Raw genomic sequence first — 6,000 nt, forward strand, 5'->3', positions numbered from 1 at the left:
TTGATCAGGTGAGGAAACTGGGACGAAGCACGTTTTCTGGTTTCGCGTCGTTCCATTCCTGCCACTAGAGGGGCACCTCGTTCCCATTTTCCTTTAAAGGTTAGTGCTTTGTGTTGAATTCTTTGGTGAAATTAATCAGTACGCTTTTAACTGTAGGCATTACATGTTAAATCGAGTTGACACTTGAGCAATTTCCAAATACAACTACAAATTTAAGTAAAGTGAAGGCCAGACACCATTGTAATGAAGAGATCACCAGTTTCCCCTGACTTAACAAAGAGACCCACCTTACAAGAGGGTCAGCACCCCAGTAAAGGTAATTAAACCTATCAAGAAAACAAAAAGTCTGGGAGACCCCACATGTATTCACATCAACAGAGTGAAATGTACCTAGCGCTCAGATGCAGACAGTCTTTCCTGGCAGACCCTGCACTTCCACCTTTTCTGCATTGTGAAACATCCCCTGGGGTCAGGGGAGAGAGGGCTGGGGCAGGTACAGGTGGGCTACTGGCTTTAGGGCTCTTCACAATCTCCTCATCTCCCAAAGACCAGGATGGTGCAACCAGTGCTTAATTTGTTTAACCCCTTCGCTGCCAGGCCTTTTCCCCCTCCTGTGTCAGGCCTTTTTTTGCCTATTTGGGGCAGCTTGCGCTTAGGCCCTCATAACTTTTTGTCCACATAAGCTAACCAAGCCAAATTTGCGTCCTTTTTTCCAACATCCTAGGGATTCTAGAGGTACCCAGACTTTGTGGGTTCCCTTGAAGGAGGCCAAGAAATTGGCCAAAATACAGTGAAAATTTCGTTTTTTTCAAAAAAATTGGAAAAAGTGGCTGCAGAAGAAGGCTTGTGGTTTTTCCCCTGAAAATGGCATCAACAAAGGGTTTGCGGTGCTAAACTCAGCAGATTCCCAGCTTTCAGGAACAGGCAGACTTGAATCAGAAAACCCAATTTTTCAACACAATTTTGGCATTTTACTGGGACATACCCCATTTTTGCAATTTTTTGTGCTTGCAGCCTCCTTCCAGTCAGTGACAGAAATGGGCATGAAACCAATGCTGGATCCCAGAAACCTAAACATTTCTGAAAAGTAGACAAAATTCTGAATTCAGCAAGGGGTCATTTGTGTAGATCCTACAAGGGTTTCCTACAGAAAATAACAACTGAAAATGAAAAATATTGAAATTGAGGTGAAAAAAACATAAATGTTTCTCTACGTTTTACTCTGTAACTTTTCCCTGCAATGTCAGATTATCGAAAGCAATATACCGTTACGTCTGCTGGACTCCTCTGGTTGCGGGGATATATAGGGCTTGTAGGTTCATCAAGAACCCAAGGAACCCAGAGCCAATAAACGAGCTGCACCCTGACGTGCGTTTTCATTCTATACCCGGTATACAGCAATTCATTTGCTGAAACATAAAGAGTAAAAAATAGCTATCAAGAAAACCTTTGTATTTCCAAAAAGGGCAGAAGATAAGGTGTTGAGGAGCAGTGGTTATTTGCACATATCTGAATTCCGGGGTGACCAAACTAGCATGTGAATTACAGGGCATTTCTCAAATAGATGTCTTTTTTACACACTCTCCTATATTTGGAAGGAAAAAATGTAGAGAAAGACAAGGGGCAATAACACTTGTTTTGCTAATCTATGTTCCCCCAAGTCTCCCGATAAAAATGATACCTCACTTGTGTGGGTAGGCCTAGCGCCCGCGACAGGAAACGCCCCAAAACACAACGTGGACACATCCCATTTTTTTGAAAGAAAACAGAGGTGTTTTTTGCGAAGTGCCTACCTGTAGATTTTCGCCTCTAGCTCAGCCGGCACCTAGGGAAACCTACCAAACATGTGCATTTCTGAAAACTAGAGACACAGGGGAATCCAAGGAGGGGTGACTTGCGGGGCTCGGAACAGGTTCTGTTACCCAGAATCCTTTGCAAACCTCAAAATTTGGCTAAAAAAACACATGTTCCTCACATTTCTGTGGCAGAAAGTTCTGGAATCTGAGAGGAGCCACAAATTTCCTTCCACCCAGCATTCCCCCAAGTCTCCCGATGAAAATGATACCTCACTTGCGTGTAGGCCTAGCGCCGGCGACAGGAAACACCCCAAAGCGCAACGTGGACACATCCAAAATTTTGGAAGAAAACAGAGGTGTTTTTTGTGAAGTGCCTACCTGTAGATTTTGGCCTCTAGCTCAGCTGGCACCTAGGGAAACCTACCAAACCTGTGTATTTCTGAAAACTAGAGACCTAGGGGAATCCAAGATGGGGTGACTTGCGGGGCTCGGACCAGGTTCTGTTACGCAGAATCCTTTGCAAACCTCAAAATTTGGCTAAAAAAACACATGTTCCTCACATTTCTGTGGCAGAAAGTTCTGGAATCTGAGAGGAGCCACAAATTTCGTTCCACCCAGCGTTCCCCCAAGTCTCCCGATAAAAATGATACCTCACTTGCGTGGGTAGGCCTAGCGCCGGCGACAGGAAACACCCCAAAGCGCAACGTGGACACGTCCAAAATTTTGGAAGAAAACAGAGGTGTTTTTTGCGAAGTGCCTACCTGTAGATTTTGGCCTCTAGCTCAGCCGGCACCTAGGGAAACCTACCGTAACTGTGCATTTATGAAAACTAGAGACCTAGGGGAATCCAACATGGGGTGACTTGCGGGGCTCGGACCAGGTTCTGTTACCCAGAATCCTTTGCAAACCTAAAAATTTGGCTAAAAAAACACATGTTCCTCACATTTCTGTGGCAGAAAGTTCTGGAATCTGAGAGGAGCCACAAATTTCCTTCCACCCAGCGTTCCCCCAAGTCTCCCGATAAAAATGATACCTCACTTGCGTGGGTAGGCCTAGCGCCGGCGACAGGAAACACCCCAAAGCGCAACGTGGACACGTCCAAAATTTTGGAAGAAAACAGAGGTGTTTTTTGCGAAGTGCCTACCTGTAGATTTTGGCCTCTAGCTCAGCCGGCACCTAGGGAAACCTACCGTAACTGTGCATTTATGAAAACTAGAGACCTAGGGGAATCCAACATGGGGTGACTTGCGGGGCTCGGACCAGGTTCTGTTACCCAGAATCCTTTGCAAACCTAAAAATTTGGCTAAAAAAACACATGTTCCTCACATTTCTGTGGCAGAAAGTTCTGGAATCTGAGAGGAGCCACAAATTTCCTTCCACCCAGCGTTCCCCCAAGTCTCCCGATAAAAATGATACCTCACTTGCGTGGGTAGGCCTAGCGCCGGCGACAGGAAACACCCCAAAGCGCAACGTGGACACGTCCAAAATTTTGGAAGAAAACAGAGGTGTTTTTTGCGAAGTGCCTACCTGTAGATTTTGGCCTCTAACTCAGCCGGCACCTAGGGAAACCTACCAAACCTGTGCATTTCTGAAAACTAGAGACCTAGGGGAATCCAAGGAGGGGGGACTTGCGGGGCTCGGACCAGGTTCTGTTACCCAGAATCCTTTGCAAACCTCAAAATTTGGCTAAAAAAACACATGTTCCTCACATTTCTGTGGCAGAAAGTTCTGGAATCTGAGAGGAGCCACAAATTTCCTTCCACCCAGCGTTCCCCCAAGTCTCCCGATAAAAATGATACCTCACTTGCGTGGGTGGGCCTAGCGCCGGCGACAGGAAACACCCCAAAGCGCAACGTGGACACGTCCAAAATTTTGGAAGAAAACAGAGGTGTTTTTTGCGAAGTGCCTACCTGTAGATTTTGGCCTCTAGCTCAGCCGGCACCTAGGGAAGCCTACCAAACCTGTGCATTTCTGAAAACTAGAGACCTAGGGGAATCCAAGGAGGGGTGACTTGCGGGGCTCGGACCAGGTTCTGTTACCCAGAATCCTTTGCAAACCTCAAAATTTGGCTAAAAAAACACATGTTCCTCAAATTTCTGTGGCAGAAAGTTCTGGAATCTGAGAGGAGCCACAAATTTCCTTCCACCCAGCGTTCCCCCAAGTCTCCCGATAAAAATGATACCTCACTTGCGTGGGTAGGCCTAGCGCCCGCGACAGGAAACACCCCAAAGCGCAACGTGGACACATCCAAAATTTTGGAAGAAAACAGAGGTGTTTTTTGCGAAGTGCCTACCTGTAGATTTTGGCCTCTAGCTCAGCCGGCACCTAGGGAAACCTACCAAACCTGTGCATTTCTGAAAACTAGAGACCTAGGGGGATCCAAGATGGGGTGACTTGTGGGGCTCGGACCAGGTTCTGTTACCCAGAATCCTTTGCAAACCTCTAAATTTGGCTAAAAAAACACATGTTCCTCACATTTCTGTGGCAGAAAGTTCTGGAATCTGAGAGGAGCCACAAATTTCCTTCCACCCAGCGTTCCCCCAAGTCTCCCGATAAAAATGATACCTCACTTGCGTGGGTAGGCCTAGCGCCGGCGACAGAAAACACCCCAAAGCGCAACGTGAACACGTCCAAATTTTTGGAAGAAAACAGAGGTGTTTTTTGCGAAGTGCCCACCTGTAGATTTTGGCCTCTAGCTCAGCCGGCACCTAGGGTAACCTACCAAACCTGTGCATTTCTGAAAACTAGAGACCTAGGGGAATCCAAGGAGGGGTGACTTGCGGGGCTCGGACCAGGTTCTGTTACCCAGAATCCTTTGCAAACCTCAAAATTTGGCTAAAAAAACACATGTTCCTCACATTTCTGTGGCAGAAAGTTCTGGAATCTGAGAGGAGCCACAAATTTCCTTCCACCCAGCGTTCCCCCAAGTCTCCCGATAAAAATGATACCTCACTTGCGTGGGTAGGCCTAGCGCCCGCGACAGGAAACACCCCAAAGCGCAACGTGGGCACGTCCAAAATTTTGGAAGAACACAGAGGTTTTTTTTGCGAAGTGCCTACCTGTAGATTTTGGCCTCTAGCTCAGCCGGCACCTAGGGAAACCTACCAAACCTGTGCATTTCTGAAAACTAGAGACCTAGGGGAATCCAAGGAGGGGTGACTTGCGGGGCTCGGACCAGGTTCTGTTACCCAGAATCCTTTGCAAACCTCAAAATTTGGCTAAAAAAACACATGTTCCTCACATTTCTGTGGCAGAAAGTTCTGGAATCTGAGAGGAGCCACAAATTTCCTTCCACCCAGCGTTCCCCCAAGTCTCCCGATAAAAATGATACCTCACTTGCGTGGGTAGGCCTAGTGCCCGCGACAGGAAACACCCCAAAGCGCAACGTGGACACGTCCAAAATTTTGGAAGAACACAGAGGTGTTTTTTGCGAAGTGCCTACCTGTAGATTTTGGCCTCTAGCTCAGCCGGCACCTAGGGAAACCTACCAAACCTGTGAATTTCTGAAAACTAGAGACCTAGGGGAATCCAAGGAGGGGTGACTTGCGGGGCTCGGACCAGGTTCTGTTACCCAGAATCCTTTGCAAACCTCAAAATTTGGCTAAAAAAACACATGTTCCTCACATTTCTGTGGCAGAAAGTTCTAGAATCTGAGAGGAGCCACAAATTTCCTTCCACCCAGCGTTCCCCCAAGTCTCCCGATAAAAATGATACCTCACTTGCGTGGGTAGGCCTAGCGCCGGCGACAGGAAACACCCCAAAGCGCAACGTGGACACGTCCAAAATTTTGGAAGAAAACAGAGGTGTTTTTTGCGAAGTGCCTACCTGTAGATTTTGGCCTCTAGCTCAGCCGGCACCTAGGGAAACCTACCAAACCTGTGCATTTCTGAAAACTAGAGACCTAGGGGAATCCAAGGAGGGGTGACTTGCGGGGCTCGGACCAGGTTCTTTTACCCAGAACCCTTTGCAAACCTCAAAATTTGGCTAAAAAAACACATGTTCCTCACATTTCTGTGGCAGAAAGTTCTGGAATCTGAGAGGAGCCACGAATTTCCTTCCACCCAGCGTTCCCCCAAGTCTCCCGATAAAAATGATACCTCACTTGCGTGGGTAGGCCTAGCGCCCGCGACAGGAAACACCCCAAAGCGCAACGTGGACACGTCCAAAATTTTGGAAGAACACAGAGGTGTTTTTTGCGAAGTGC

The sequence above is a fragment of the Pleurodeles waltl genome, chromosome 9, assembly GCF_031143425.1.
Source record: "Pleurodeles waltl isolate 20211129_DDA chromosome 9, aPleWal1.hap1.20221129, whole genome shotgun sequence".
Taxonomy (NCBI): domain Eukaryota; kingdom Metazoa; phylum Chordata; class Amphibia; order Caudata; family Salamandridae; genus Pleurodeles; species Pleurodeles waltl.